Source organism: Peromyscus maniculatus, chromosome 3 (genome assembly GCF_049852395.1).
Source record: "Peromyscus maniculatus bairdii isolate BWxNUB_F1_BW_parent chromosome 3, HU_Pman_BW_mat_3.1, whole genome shotgun sequence".
Taxonomy (NCBI): domain Eukaryota; kingdom Metazoa; phylum Chordata; class Mammalia; order Rodentia; family Cricetidae; genus Peromyscus; species Peromyscus maniculatus.
Window position 1 is genome coordinate 161089942 of NC_134854.1, and position 16512 is coordinate 161106453.

A 16512-nucleotide genomic window follows, 5' to 3' on the forward strand; every position below is an offset into this window, starting at 1 on the left:
GGCCAGACTGGGCTACTCAGACCCTGACTCACTAAAAGGACAGTGAGAGTGTCACAGATGAGAGTAAACCCTCAGAACCCCCGCCAGTCCTACACAGCAGGAACACTGCACTTTCTCTCTCCGTTTTTACCTGTATGTTTTTATTTAGTCCTTTTGAGACAAGGTCTTGCGCTGTAGATCTGGCTGGCCTGGTACCCGTTTGTGTAGCCTCCCTCCCCCTACACTGTTGGCCTCAAGCTTGTAACAGTCTTCCTTGAGGGCTGGGATTATGCCTGCCCCCAACTTTTCTCCTTTTCTCTCTCCATGTTCTCCCTCTCCCCCTCAGTGCACCCTACTTCCTGAAGCTATCTCTGACTTAAAATGTGAAGATTTAAAAAGATTTATTTCCATTTGTGTGTGTGTGTGTGTGTGTGTGTGTGTGTGTGTGTGTGTGTGTGTGTGTGTGAATGCAGGTGTCTACAGAGACCAGGAAGGACATCAAATCCCCTGGAGCTGGAGTTACAGGTGGTTGTGAGCTGTCTGATGTGGGTGCTGGGAACTGAACTCAGGTCCTCCTCAAGAACAGTACAGACTCTTAACCACTGAGCTGTCTCTCCAGCCCACAGACATGAGGATGTTTGTTCCCTGTGTTTCCAGAAAAGAACCACAGGGTTGTAATCTGTTAGCCAACACCAACTCCTGAATTTTTGTGTATAATTTTGGGCCCATACCTGGAGTCACCCTCTCACCCCAAAGCAAAGCAAAATATGAGGTTGTCGCCAGCGCTTCAGCACTGATGAATTTGACAGAAAAGACTGTGTAGTCTGCTGGTGTTACAATCTAGAGGCTCTGGGAACATTAGCTTTCCACTTTTTCATGGCAATGACTGGCTCTATTTGGAAGCAGATGACTGTCCAGATTCCCACAGCATCTGGACACACCCCACCTCTCATTGACATGCTTTCGTTTTGCTGGTTTGTCTGACCCAATCCGCGTTTACAGGTGATGTAGAGTCCTATGGCTGTTCAAGAGACTCTAGAGATGGGATCTGCGGACTTGGTACTCCTTCACAGACGTGGGAGGGGGAGTCCCTGGAGCCTCACCTGAGATGCCAGCCCCTCCCTCCTGCATCTCCTGGCCAGCTGTACGTGATCCTGCCCTGATTGCACGTGACTCGTGGGAGGTGCTGGAGTGTGAGCAGAAAGTTAGCAGAAGGGGCAGGCCTCCATCTCTGCGGCTTCGGGGAGAGAGATCATCAACCGTGCAGGGCTGAGAGTTCCCATGGTGTGGCTGCTTTGCTGTCCCCCCACTCCACAAGGAACCTTTTATCTCTGTAAGTAAGCCCAATAACCTCATTGGTTCCCTGAGGTGGGTTTTGTGGAGCTAAACTTTGGTTTGTCATTGGTCCCTATAAGGAGGGCATAGCTGTTTGCTTATACCAAACCCCACCTTACCAGGGAAAGAGTTCTGGAGACAACAGGCATTTAAAATTTCATCTCTTGGAGTCCAGTTCCTCCTCTTCTATCTGGAGACTGTGATTCTTACTAATGTTTTGGGGTTAATTCTATCATTTTCTCCTTTTAAACCTTATGTCTGGAAAGTAATTTCTCCCAAGATCCTCAGGTGTCACTCCCAGGGCTTCAGGTATATGGGAAACTCATCTCCATTTGCCAAACAATTTCTTCTCCCTTGATCTTTGTAGCTGTGGCTGAAGAAAGGCCTTGAGGATTAAGAAGGCTCACCAAGGCTCACCCTGCTGTGGGTGGTACCATTCCAAGGACTGGGATCCTAGGCTGAGTAAAAAGGAAAAAAGTAGAAAGCCAGTGGAGTGCTGGACCCCTTTCCCTTCCTGACCCACTCAGGTGTTATTTCAGGAAGCATCCTCACATACCAATGGCCACGCCTTCCCCCATCACGGACCTTATCCCTTCTGTCAGTGAGCCCAAAGTGACTAACACAGGCGTCTTCCAAAATGGAATCCATCTTGCTTCTGCAAAAATTTCTTTTTTCTGGGTTGTCTTATTTGTTTTTGTCTTAATATTCACCTTCGTGTGTGTGTGTGTGTGTGTGTGTGTGTGTGTGTGTGTGTGTGTGTGTGTGTGCGCGCAGAGTCAGTTGTATGTGTGGAGGCCAGGGGACAACATGCAACAGTCCGTTCTCTCCTTCTATTGTGTGTCCCCTGGGCCTTAAAGTTGTTAGACTTGGCAGCAAGTGCCCCTAAGATGCAGAGCCGTCTCAATGCCCCCACCCCCCATCTTCTTCTTCTCTCTGTAAAGGGCATTTTCAGCCACAAAAGCCCAACTCTGAGTTGTTTTCTCCAACTTGTTTGGCCTTATTCCTAATCATTGAGTCTTGTCAGTTTATTGCTCAGGGTCTCAGGGTGCTCAAAGCAGAACCCAGATCCTCTGCAGGAGCTGTAAGTTCTGTTGACCACTGAGCCATCTCTTCCGCCCCTGCTAAGGGTGACCCAATGCCATCTCCTCTCCTACATTGCCTTTGCGATTCCCTCCGTCAGATCTATGTTCTGTAGTTGCTGCAATGGCCTCCTAGTTATGTCCCACTCTTCTTTCGTCTGCCTGCTGATCAGTAGGATGGTTTTTAAAATTCTGCAAAGTCAATCAGCTCAGCTGTCAGTGTTACATCCTCGAATGGACAAAGATTGCTTAATTCTGTGGGCTCAGTCTAGAGTGGAGATGGGGAAGCATTGTTCAGCACATATCAGTGACTGACGGACGGCAGAGCAGCAGAGAGGGCTGACTGTGCCTCTGCATGTGTTTGAAGTTGCTGCGTTCCCATTTTGTGCAAAGGTTAAAGGGTGACCTGGGGAAGCAGAGGGAAAAGATTGATCTTGGTCCTCAGGTTGGAAAAAGTGGGATGAAAGGCGCATAAGGTAAAGATTGGAATGAGAAGAGAGAAGAGCAAAATTAGAATCATAACTTTTGTTTCTAATGAGTTGGCAAGCAAGAGGCTTCTTTCACTAATGCAAAGGAAATGATTTTTTATAACTCCCAGCAGTGTCTGTAACCATCCACTAAAAAGATGTGAAGAAAGGGACCCTGGCAGGCATCGCAAAGGAAGGCGGAAATCTAAAGCAGGGCATGGGGCTGTGCTTCCTTTTGAAGCTGGGGAGAGGAGGGCAGAAACTTACAAAAAGTGTGACTCGTTTCTATATTCTGTCTGTCTGTCTGTCATCTCTAAACAAGACAGCCATTACCATTTTCATGAGCTTGGGATGGTTGTTTCTGACATCTGCACAATTATTTCAAGGTAAGTGTGTTAAGTGTCAGTGGGGACCTGGGCTGTGCTGGTGAGTGTGGTTCAGTGGGTTAAGGTGCTTGTAGCCAAGCCTGAGGTCCCATGTTTGAAGACTGTGCTCCACGTGGTGGAACGAGAGAACTACGTTCTGCAAGTCGTTCCCTGATCATGGCACCTGCATGCTCGTACATGTACAAAGGGTGTAGACATGACTGGAGGCACAGTGTGTGGAATATGGGTCAGTTTGCTTCCTAGATGGTTAAATCTGTTTGTTCTGTCCCAAAATCCAAGAGAGTGAAGTACAGCGTGAAGACTGGCAGCAGACAAGGGCAGTGGTGTCACGTCTCACTCCGTTAGGCACAAAGACAGACGAACTCGTTAAGAACCAAATCCAGCAAGAGGCAAAGTCCCCTTTCCTGGGCTGGGAAACCTACCTGCTACGGAAGACAGAGGATTTATGGGAAAGAGGCTAGACACCGATTAGAACACACCTGGCTCCATTTGGAATACGAGGACTTGAAGCTGATGGTGGTAGAAGAGCTGGAAAATAACTTTTATGAAATAGTGGTTTCATTGCGATGTAGCTAAAAATACTGCCATCAAAAGCTTACTCAACAATGCCTTGGAGTTACATATACTACAAAAAGCAAAAATCCGAAAGTCATTTTATAGTAAATATGCATTAGAGTTGGTGGAGGAAGCTCGGAAATCGAGATGAAAAGGAACATGAACCTCTGTTTCCACATGGGCTGTGGAAAGCTCTGGTGGAGTGCATGGACTATGGCGTGCATTTGCGCTGCATCGCCTGAGCTAGCTAGCAGGAAGGGCTTTGTCTAATTTGTTTCCTCAGAGCCAAGAACTTTTAGACAGTTATCTCCCTAAGAAGGGTGATGTTTTCCTAAGCCACTAAAAGCCTCACAGGAATGTAGTGGCATAAGAAGAGGCCAAGTTGGATGATTAGATTGCTGTGTAGGGTTTGGTCCTGTGTCAGATTCTCCGCTCTTCTCTTGTCCCCTCCTCCCACCGCCCCTCCCCCCTCACTCTTCTTTCTTTTTGGTTTTCTGACACAAGCTCTTGCTGTGTAGTCCAGGCTCCAGACTACAATAGCCTGCCTGTCTTAGCCTCCTGAGTTCCGGGATTAAGCATGCATGACACCAGCACACCTGGGTCAAGTCTGAACTGTCGCAGGAAAAGTAATGTGGGTCATTTCATGGTGTTCCTGTGACCATGGAATCTGTCTCTCCTTGGGAAGGTGGTCAGTGAATCTCAGGCGCTTCTGATCTTCACTCCATCTGCACATTAGAGTATGAACTGTGTGCCAGGCTGTTTTTGTTTTCTTAGCCCTGCAGATTCAGCCTGAGACACAGTCCTTTCCCTTGAAGAGATCACAATATATGGGGATGGCAGACAGACCCATAAGCTGTAGACATCGTATCTACAGTGTGAAAGAAGATCTAGAATGGGAGAGGCCCCAGGGACCCTCTGACAGAAAAGGCCTTATTGGTGAAATTATTAAGGCAACTCCACGTAGTTAAAAGGGAGGTTTATTTTGTGGGTAACTTACAAGTGAAAGGATAGGTAACAAGGTCTGGGAAAGGTGTAGCGAAGTCTAGCAGTGTTCTCTGGAGAACTCTGCTGGGTTTACCTCCAGTGTCCAGGGTCCAGGAACCAAGAGAACTGGCGCATCCGGATCTCGGATCTTCAGGGTCCTCTCTTGGCCCCGCCTTGTAGGCGTGACAGTTACCGAAGCCTCAATGGGGGTTGGAACTTCCAGATCAAAGCTGGAATGGCTACCCACTACAAGGTCTCTTCCCGGGGCTGCTGGTCCTGTGATTTACACAATCAAGGGCCTGGGGCATGTGGTAGAGTTTGCCCAGCAAGTCTAAGGCTCTGATTTGATCCCCAGCACTGCGGAAATAAAGATCGTATCATATAATGACATAAGCCCATCATAGTTTCTGCAAATACTGGCTGTTATGGTGTGGTTGTCTAATGATGCTTTTCTCAGAGCTTAACCCTGCTGTTAAGTGATACAGTATTGTGTTTAGGGAGTGGATGCAGCAGAAGTGTGTGGAACTAAATGGTTTCAGAGTCATGGTAGTGTGTGTGTGTGTGTGTGTGTGTGTATGTATGCATGTGTAGTAGTAACTGTCTCATTCAATAAGAAACACAGAACCAATGCAAAGAAGAAAGCCAAGAGGTCAGAGCAATAGCTAAGAGCTAAAAACCTTACCCTTCTTCTCTCGGTGGTCCTACCTCTCCGAAAGAGACCTACTTCCTGTGTGTCTGTCTTTATAAAGACTTTCTGTTCTGCCTTCTCATTGGTTGTAAACCCAACCACATGACCACTTCGTCGCTGCCTGTCTGTACAGACCTCCAGGTCTTCTATGGTTGGTATTGATTAAAGGCGTGTGTCTCCAATGCTGGCTGTATCCTTGAATACACAGAGATCTACCTAACTCCACCTAACTCCACCTAACTCCACCTAACTCCACCTAACTCCACCTAACTCCACCTAACTCCACCTAACTCCACCTAGCTCCACCTAACTCCAAGAGCATGCACCACCACTGCCCATCTTCTGCGATGGCTTGCTATTAGCTCTGACCCCTGGACAACTTTATTTATTAACATACAAATCACATTTTAGTACAAATAAAATATCACTATATGCATGTATGCATGTATGCATGTGTGTGTGTGTGTGTGTGTGTGTGTGTGTGTGTGTGTGTGTGTGTGTGAAGTAGAGCGTATGAAGCACTTCTGGCACTAAGGAGCTTTTGTGTACTGTAGAAAGAGATATGTAAAAAAATATTCATTAAAACTTTTTTTTTTAGATTTCTATTTGACTGTATGTATATGAGTGTTTTGCCTGCATACATGTATGGTCATTGTGTGTGCCTGTTGGATCCCCTGGAACTGGAGTTATGCATGGTTGTAAGCCACAATGTGGGTGTGGGTGCTGGGAATCCGATCTGAGTCCCCTCTGCAAGAGCAGTAAGTGTTGTTTAACTGCTGAGCCGTCAGCCCCACAAACAGATTTCTTTTTAAATAAGCTTCCAAATGTGGTCGTCCTGCAGAGGCCAGTCAGACAAAAATGTCCTTTTGGGCAAATCTGTTCATACCTGGGTCAAGGTACGATATAGAATCAGACAGAATCATCTCATCCTACAGGGGCCACAGTATCAGTTGCTCCCTGATAAGTAAGCACGGTGGGCTGCCATTGTTAGCTGTTTGAGTATTCGTGATCAAAGACAGCATTAAAAATCACAGCTGGATACAGCACAGGCCACGTGTGTACATGCAGATTACAGCTGGATACAGCACAGGCCACGTGTGTACATGCAGATCACAGCTGGATACAGCACAGGTCACGTGTGTACATGCAGATTACAGCTGGATACAGCACAGGCCACGTGTGTACATGCAGATCACAGCTGGATACAGCACAGGTCACGTGTGTACATGCAGATTACAGCTGGATACAGCATAGGCCACGCGTGTACATGCAGATTACAGCTGAATACAGCATAGGCCACGTGTGTACGTGTAGTTTAGGGAAGGGTTTAGTCTTGTGAACTTGCAGGGCACACTTTGCAGAAGCTGAGGAAGATACTCCTCTGCCTTGCCACCTCAGCATGAACAGACACATGGAGCTGGTTCACCACCAGCTGGGAGCACAGAAACCAAGTTGGAAGTGCTTGCAGGAAGTCACAGGAGATGGTGAGCCAAGCCCCATATTTGCTATGACTGCAGGGCATCACTCCAGTCAGTGTTCCTGGAGCCCTGAGGTCAGGGTCACTCTAAGGAGATGAAGCTGTAGCTGGCCTGGGTGGTGTGAGCAGGAGCTGTAGAAGACAGGTGTGGCTGGAGATGTTGTTGAAGGTGTCCTGGGAGAGGAGGTCCACTAGGCTCCATCCTCCTTCCTCATCTCCCTTCCTTACCTCGCATCTGGTCCCTAATCCACCAGCTCCAGTGAGTCATGGAAATGCAGACTGCAGGCAGTATCTGAGGGTGTAGGTTCTTGGCTGGTACAGTAAGAGGAGAAAGAAATGCAAAGACAGACTGAACAGCCAGGAGCAGCACAGAGCTGTTATTTTAGTTTTCAATATTATGTTGGAGACAAGGTCTCTCTATGTAGCCCAGGTTGACCTTAAACATACTATGTAGTCACTCATGACTTTGGGCTTCTTATCCTCCTGACTCCACCCCCAAGGGGGCTGGGCTTATAGGCATGAACAGCTCATTGAAAAGGTTTTTTTGTTTTGTTTTGTTTTGTTTTTTGGCTGAGCTTGGTGGCCATGCTTTTATTTTAGCATTTGGAAAGCAGCGGCAGGCAGATCTGTGTGAATTCAAAGCCAGCCTGTTCATGCAGTGAATTTTAGGACAGTCAGGAGTACATACATACACAGTGAGATCTTGTCTCAAAAAAAAAAAAAATCCTAAAACATTTTACTTATTTAGTGTTCATATATATAAGCAGGCATGAGGTTGCCATCGTGCATAGAAGTCAGAGGACAACTAACTTCTCAGAGGTGGTTCTCCATGTGGGTCTTGGGGATTGAACTAAAGTGGTCGTCATCATGTGGTTTACCTGCTGAGCCATCTCATTGGCCCATGATGGCTTTATTTTCCTGTTTTCTCTCTCTCTTTCTTTTTCTTTCTTTCTTTCTTTCTTTCTTTCTTTCTTTCTTTCTTTCTTTCTTTCTTTCTTTCTTTCTTTCTTTCTTTCTTTCTTTCTTTCTTTCTTTCTTTTTTCTTTCCTTCCTTCCTTCCTTTCTTTTCTTTTGTCCTTCCTTCCTTCCTTCCTTCCTTCCTTCCTTCCTCCCTCCCTCCCTCCCTCCCTCCCTCCCTCCCTCCCTCCCTTTCTTCCTTCCTTCCTTCCTTCCTTCTTTCTTTTGTAGCACGAATCTTAAATGGTCTTATTAATAAGAACAAACCCAAGGCCAGTTATTGGGGTGAATGCTGGAAGATTAGAGAAGCAGAACAAGCCACAGCTTCCTCACCTTGCCAATTCCTCAGCTGATCCTATTTCCTCAGACTGGAAGCCTCTGAGTCCTCACCCGAATGGATCTCAGCTGAACTGCTGCTCAAAACCTACACGCTTAACCAGCTCTAGTTCCTTGTCCTCACACCTTAAATACCTTTCTGCTTCCTGCTATCACTTCCTGGGATTAAAGGCTCTTGTTACCATGCCTGGCTGTTTCTAGTGTGGCCTTGAACTCACAGAGATCCAGGCGGATCTATGCCTCTGGAATGCTAGGATTAAAGGTGTGTGTGCCACCATTTTATGGCCTCTATGTCTGTCTAGTGGCTGTTCTGTTCTCTGACCCCAGATAAATTTATTAGGGTGCACTATATATTGGGGAACACAATATCACCCCTTCCTTCCTTCCTTCCTTCCTTCCTTCCTTCCTTCCTTCCTTCCTTCCTTCCTTCCTTCCTTCCTTCCTTCCTTCCTTCCTTCCCTCCTCCTCCTCCCCTCCTCCTCCTCCTCCTCCTCCTCCTCCTCCTCCTCCTCCTCCTCCTCCTCCTTCTTCTTCTTCTTCTTCTGTGTTTTGAGACAGAGTTTCTCTGTTTAACAGCCCTGGCTGTCCCCAGAACTCGCTCTATAGACCAGGCTAGCCTCCAACTCACAGAGATCCGCCTGCCTCTGCCTCCCAAGTGCTGGGATTAACAGCATGCACCACCACCACACGGCCTTTCTGGGTTTTTAATGGTCAAATGCAAAGTCTGCTTCATTTCAGCTCCTTCACTGCCAAGTCAGGGGGTTAGGGAGCACTGCAGCTCCTCTGCCTTCTTGTCTGTTCTGACCAGAGTGTAAAGGGATCTGCTGTGTGAACTGAACTTCATTTCTTCTCCTTCTTGTCTGTTCTGACCAGAGTGTAAAGGGGTCTGCTGTGTGAACTGAACTTCATTTCTTCTCCTTCTTGTCTGTTCTGACCAGAGTGTAAAGGGATCTGCTGTGTGAACTGAACTTCATTTCTTCTCCTTCTTGTCTGTTCTACCAGAGTGTAAAGGGTCTGCTGTGTGAACTGAACTTCATTTCTTCTCCTTCTTGTCTATTCTGACCAGAGTGTAAAGGGATCTGCTGTGTGAACTGAACTTCATTTCTTCTCCTTCTTGTCTGTTCTACCAGAGTGTAAAGGGATCTGCTGTGTGAACTGAACTTCATTTCTTCTCCTTCTTGTCTGTTCTGACCAGAGTGTAAAGGGGTCTGCTGTGTGAACTGAACTTCATTTCTTCTCCTTCTTGTCTGTTCTACCAGAGTGTAAAGGGGTCTGCTGTGTGAACTGAACTTCATTTCTTCTCCTTCTTGTCTGTTCTACCAGAGTGTAAAGGGGTCTGCTGTGTGAACTGAACTTCATTTCTTCTCCTTCTTGTCTGTTCTGACCAGAGTGTAAAGGGGTCTGCTGTGTGAACTGAACTTCATTTCTTCTCCTTCTCTTCCTCCTTCTTCTGCTCCTGCTTCCTCTGCTTCCTTTCCTCCTCTTCTTCCTCCTCATCTTCTTCTTCCCCTTCTTCCTTTCATCCTCCTCCTCCTCTTCTTCTTTTTCTTCCTCTTCTTTTTTGAGACAGAGTTTTTCTGTGTAACAGTCCTGGCTGTCTTGGAACTCACTTTGTAGACCAGGCTGGCCTTGAACTCACAGAGTTCTGAATGACTTATTTTAACTGGTTATATTTTAAACACAAGTCTCCATATATGTCTAGTGGCTGCCACATTGGCCAGGATTTCCCTAAGGTTACCTGTTCAATCGTGTGATTCCCTAGTAATTCCAGGCATTTATCTAATTCAGACCATCAGGATAGATTTAACCTCACTGCAGTGGCAGGCTTTACATGTGTTGTTTATGTCCCCAGTGGTCTGTGTAACCAGGACTATTCTCTGCCTCTCTTGTTGGTGAAATTGCAGGAGACAGAAAGGTCCCTTTGGGTTGGCCATGATAGTGCAGGTCTGAGGCCTGCTGAAGTGGGAGGAGACTGATTTAAGTGCAGCCTGGGCTATATAATGAGACCCTGTCTCAACAGACAGACAGATAAGTCCCTTTGTCCAGGAAGAGCCAGACTAAGGCAGTGCTTTAACTGGTTCAGCAGCAAGAATAGTGTGGAGGAGCCTGGAAGATTTTTTTTCTTCCCTTGACAGAGGTACAGAGGGAGGCTAAGAGGGAGCTGTAAGAGACTGCTGCCAAGGAAAGTATCCAAAACCCAAAGGAAAAGAAAAACCCACAGCCAGGATGGGATGCACACCAAGGTGGGGCACGACAGTGGACCCGGAACTCCCTTCCATACAAAATTCCTGCGATTCCTGCTAAAGCTGCCTCCTTGCATTGCTCATCTGGGGATGCCAGGAGCAGAGAGCAAATCCCGGAGGGGTTGGATTGAAATTTAAATTGAGAACATACAAAGGTTATTATCTCAGTAACAGAATTACACAACAAGATAACGATTAGGTAGTAGTTCTTGTGCATAGAGACCATAGGCCCAATGGCCACATGCACTTACAGCAAGTAGCCTTACTTGTAATGGGAGAAAAAGGCAAGCCTGGGCTACATGGTAAGATTCTATCTCAGACAAAAAAAAAAAAAAAAAAAAAAAAAAAAAGAGTACTAGAGAATATGAATATAAGCAATGAAAGGAAATCGTTCCACCAGAAAAGTTGACAGGGTGTAGAGTTATACATCACACAGTGTACTGTATCACAGTAGAAATGGAGCAAATGCTGCTGCATTTACCATTGTAGAAAGATTTCAAGACACTAAATGGGGGAAGTGACCTTGTGTACACACATTATTATGCCAAAGAGCGTGTAAAGCTAAGAGAGCCCAGATCTGGGAATCCAGCAACTGTGGAGAAGGGAGGCAAGTGGCCAGGCTAGTCAGGGGACATCATTGCCTCTGGGGCAAAGGGGTGGGATAAAGACCAGGGCCCCTGGATGTCATGGTAACAGCTACGCTCCTTTTGTCAACCTGTGCCAGTAGCTGGAAGCATAGAATTGCACACTGTGACATCATTTCTCTGAAGTCTAAAGGCACGTAGTGATGTGTACTGTTCTTAGACTCCCGTTGGAAGTCTCCCATCTCTGTATGCCAAGCTCAGGGTGGTGGGGAATTTGAGACGGAGCAAAGAGCAGATGGTGCAGAGTTCATGGGGTTCCCACTGACGCAGCCGCTCTCATTTCAAAGGCTGCATGGATGCTGACATCGTTCTGTATGCCTGAAATACTTCACCAAAATCAGAAAAAGCCAAAGCACTTTGCCCAAAGTGTGGGCCACTCAGACTTAAGACCAGATGGATCTGTGAAGGGGCTCAGGAAGCAAGGTGAGTGCCAAGTTAACCTCCAGGTACCTCCCACCGGGGTCCAAAGATAGAAGCCTGCAGAAAACCTGTGTGTGGAGCTGAGCCGGCAGAGGGTGGCCAGCCCGCTGGCTTCAAGTGAGTAATGTGAGCAGATGGCTGAGCAAGAGTCCTGGGGCCACATTCCTGCGTTCTTTGGACAGATTCTTCTCAGCGGTTTCTGTGTGAAAGGTTTTGTTCTGTTCTTCTCCTGTCATATCGTCTTCAGCGATTGGGAAACTAAACTGGAAGGGATGGAAAGCAGCCCCAAAAAACTGAGTGAAGTAGGAAAGGGGTTCCGAAGAGAGCACTCGGTGCTGGGTGTAGGTGTGGCTCATCCTAGCAATTGGGAGACCAAGGCGGGGGATCAAGGGTTTGAGGACATAGAGAGACCATGTTTCAAAAGACAAATTGTGTGTGTGAAAGACAGACAGACAGACAGACAGACAGACAGACAGACAGACAGACACACACACACACACACACAGAGGGGTTGGGGGAGATCACTTAGCATCTTTCAATTTTTGTTTTCCTATTTTGGGAACATAGCCTAGGACAGAGGTTTAAAGAGTATAGGTCTGGAATAAGACCACTTGGTCTCAAATCTCAGTTATTGTTGGGTCCCATAAGGCCCAGGCAAGAGGCCCAGTGCAGCTTCCTGAGCCTAGCTGGAGTTTGGCGACCTGTCCTCGGACATGACTTCTACATATGAGTGACTCAGCACTTCCTGACCTAGAATTGCCTCTGCCTAGTAACTGCTGAGACGGCATCATCTCATTGGCCCGCTATCCTTACCACCACCAATCCACCCCCCCCCCCCGCGCCCCCCCCCCTCCCCGTCACCCCAACCTATATAAATCCACTCCTGATGCAAGACTCCCGGCCCAGTGTGCTTCTCTCTGGTGGAATGGGGAGGTCTGGGCCATCGACATCATCCCGCTCAGCCCCAAGGGAGAGACCCAGTGGACCGGTCCCGCCTCCACCCTACCTGTCTGTCAGACCGACAAATTATGGTCTGGAGGTGTGACTCAGTTGGTAGAGTGCCTACCTAGCTCTGGACTCAGTCTGTAGCACCACAGAAAACTGGGGGTGGTGGTTCACACCTCAAATCCAAGCCCTTGGGAGGTGGAGACAGGAGGATCAGGAGTCCAAGGTGATCTCTGGCTACATGTGACCTACTCAAAAACTAAACCCAGAGGGGCTGCAGACAATGCATTTGTTGCTTTTGCAGAGGACCCTGGCTTGGTTCCCAGCATCCAAATGGTGGCTCACAGTCACATCTGTAACTCCAGTTCCAGGGGAATGGACCCTGTCTTCTGACCTTTGTGGGCACCAGGCATGCACATCGCACACACATACATGCAGGCAAACACACAAATCCAGGGCCTTGCGCTTGCTAGGCAAGCGCTCTACCACTGAGGTAAACCCAACCCCAAAATAAATCTTAAACAAAACAAAACAAAACAAAAAACAAACAAACAAAAACACCTAGCTGGGTGGTGGCACACGCCTTTAATCCCAGCACTTGGGAGGCAGAGGCAGGCAGATCTCTGTGAGTTCAAGGCCAGCCTGGTCTACAGAGCGAGTTCCAGGACAGGCACCAAAACTACACAGTGAAAGCCTGTCTCAAAAAATCAAACCAAACCAAACAAAAAAACCTACAAGATGGCTCAGCAGGTGAAGGCACTTGCTACTAAGCCTGATGACCTGAGTATGATCCCTGGGTCCTCCTGGTGGTGGAACGAAAAATGGATTACTCCACGTTGTCTTCTGACACCCACCTGTGCACCATGGCACACGTGTGCCTCCCCTAAATAAATACATAAATGTAATAAAAACAGAGCAAATCTTCTTGAATTTCCAGCTTTGCATACCCGAGCAGCTGCAGGTGTCTTTGCCTGACTCCTACCATCCGTGGAACCACGACAGCATCCATCTTGATGCGGCATTAAGAGGATTAGTCTAGGGCTGGAGAGATGCCTAGCATTAACCTGAGTTTGATGCCTACCACCCTTGTGGTCTGGCCTCCAAGTACATGGCATAGCACATGTGTGGTTCTCTCTCTCTCTCTCTCATTAAAACTCAAAAAACATGAACATGAGTTAGTCTAAAGATGAAAAAACAAAAACGACCTGAGTCCTGGAAGTTGTTCTCTGCCCTTTGTACACACACCGTGGTACTTGTGTCTGTTCTCTGCCTGTCTCTCTTCCCCTCTCTCACACACAAATAATAAACAGAACAAAGTAACCAGGACAGTGAAAGTTGGTAGCAGCCCACGTGGGACCAGATGACATGTTTTGCAATTCAATATAATTTGAAATTTTGTCATTTAAGGATTTTCCATTATTAATTCAGTCTCAGCTCTAAGTTGCTCTATTTTTTGTTGCTGCTGTTTGAGTCAGGGCCTCACCATGTAGCTCAGGCTGGCCTTGAACTTGCCATGCTCCTCCTGTCTCGGTCTCCTGAGTGCTGGCATGGGTCACCTGGCTTGGTCTACGTAAGTTTTGGAGGCTGTATTAGTTGATACTTAGAAACCATGAAATGACCAGGACAGCCACCTGTGGAAGAGGGAGACGTGACTGGTAAGAATGTGATGGCGCTGGACGGAGGATGAGGGGTAAGGAGAATCTGGCGGGGGACGGACTAGTGATGGAGCACCTAGGACTGCTCGGTGTCAAGATTTCAGTAGCTGATGTCAACATGGCCCGGGGCTGATGAGATGGCTCAGTGCTCAAGCCGCCAAGCCTGACAACCTGAGTTTGATCCCTGGGACCCACATGGGGGAAGGAAGAGAACTGAGTCCTGTCAACTGTCCTGTGACTATCACACATGTGCTGCAGCACACGTATACACACACACACACACACACACACACACACACACACGCACACGCACACGCACACGCACACACACACACACGCACACACGCGCACACACGTACACACACGTATACACACGTACACACACGCACACACACGTATACACACACACACACATGTACACACACAGACACACATACAGACACACATGTACACACACAGACACACACACGTACAGACATGTACACACACACACACACACACACACACACACACTATAATTTTAAAATTGAAGAGAAAAAACCTCACCTGGAGAAGAGGTTCAGTGGTTAAGAATCCTTGCTGCTCTTTCAGGCTGGAGTTTGTTTCTGAATAAGAACTTCTCCTTGCTATTTTCCCAGGGAGCAGTTTCCCCCACTGCTCCCGAATTCTCTCCTCTAGGACCACACTGGTTGCAGTTCCACCTTCCTCGTGTAGTTTTGCGTGATCTGAGTGGTAGTGCTGACACGATGGAAGGAGACCCTCGGGGTTTACCGCCCAGAAGAGCCGAGGACTGGTCCTCTGCAGGTGACAGTACTTACTGCACGAGCCTGGTGACCTCGGTGTGACCCCTGGAGCCCACACAGAAAAGCGGGATGCATTGATGCATGTCTGCAATCTTAGCATTCCTATCACATGAGCTGGGAGACAGAGACAGGCGCCCAGAAGCCTGCTGGCCTGCTAGCCTGATGTACCCGGAGTGGGAGGGACAAGAGTCCCTGGATTAAAAACGAAGCGGGAGTGACCTGACTCCTGAAAGCTGTTCTTTGACCTTTATACATGCGCTGTGGCATGCTCCTGCTCCCTGTCCCTGTCCCCCACCCTCTCTCTCACACCCCTCCCCCACACTCTCACAAATAATAAACACAACAATAACAACAACAACAACAAAACGAAACAGTGGAGGTTAATAGGAGCCCACATGGGACCAGATGATACATTTTGCAGATGGGCTGGAAACTTGCTTTGAAAAAGAGAGAACACAAATCCCGTCATGATTTCAGTATGTCTCATAGTAAAACATATTGAGAACAGGTTATTATGTAGTTCTCTGCTTCATTTACTGATAATGAGACCCAGAAGGCATATAGTTTATTGATTTGCATTTTTAAGGTTCATTTAAGTAACTAAATGAAAATAGTTTTTTTGTTTATTTGTTTGTTTGTTTGTTTGTGTTTTTTTGAGACAGGGTTTCTCTGTGTAGCTTTGCGCCTTTCCCAGAACTAACTCTGTAACTCAGGCTGGCCTAGAACTCCCAGAGATCCACCTGCCTCTGCCTCCCAAGTGCTGGGATTAAAGGCGTGGGCCACCACCGCCTGGCTTTTTTTGTTTTTGAGGCAGGATTCCATGCAGCCTGACTTGCTTCAAACTCCCTGTGTAGCTGAGGATGACTTTCCTGCTTCCATATCCAGGGTGCTGGAAATGCAGAAGCACACCCCCACACTGCGTTTATGTTGTTATGGGGATCAAACCCAGGGCTCAATGCATGTTAGACAAAGGACTCTGCCACATGAGCTGTGACCCCAGCTCTGAAAATCGTTTTTTAGAGCATTTCCATATTTCATTTCTGGTATATTTTAATACCATTGAGATGTTTTAAGTTTTAGGTGCATATGTGATGAAACTATTGGTCTCTCAGAACAATGTAAGCTGGTGTCCTGGGTTGGCTCTGCCAGGTACTGCCAGTGCTGGGGGTCTGCAACTCGTCACTAAAGCTCTGCTCTAAGAACATCATGGCTGTCTCTAGTCTTCATAGTACAAACTTGCAAACTAAGTTTCCAGGGGAATCCAAGTCGTTGGACTACTTTTCTCAGACAGGAGACACTTTCCACCCCAGTCCTTCAGCTTTTTCAAATGTGTCAATCACAAAGTCTCATGATGGAGTTTTTGGGAGAAGACTTCATTCGGTGCTGATTTTGTCGATTTCCTCCGTCACTATGTTCGTTAACATAGGCTTGTGTGGTATGCTGACTGATTGCTTGGGCTACATGTTTTCCTCATCATTGACCATCAGAAGAGATTTTCTCCCAGGAAATACTGCTCCATCTGGGGAATGTTCATCAGCTAGATAGTGGTGCTGCTTGAA

The 16512-nt window shown here is 47.3% G+C and overlaps 2 long non-coding RNA genes across 2 annotated transcripts in view; one reads left to right on the forward strand and one right to left on the reverse strand.

The window, feature by feature from the left end:
* Positions 1-1034: 1034 nt before the first annotated feature.
* LOC143272561 (uncharacterized) overlaps positions 1035-16512 on the forward strand; it is a 58183-nt gene continuing 42705 nt past the window's right edge. The window contains exon 1 of the long non-coding RNA XR_013050214.1: positions 1035-1312. This is a non-coding gene — a long non-coding RNA (uncharacterized LOC143272561). The remainder of the gene's footprint in view (positions 1313-16512) is intronic.
* LOC121828161 (uncharacterized) lies at positions 13830-15152 on the reverse strand. Its single transcript, XR_006070665.2, has 2 exons — positions 14697-15152; positions 13830-14126 (listed from the first exon to the last, which is right to left on the reverse strand). It is a non-coding gene; the product is annotated as an uncharacterized LOC121828161 (long non-coding RNA).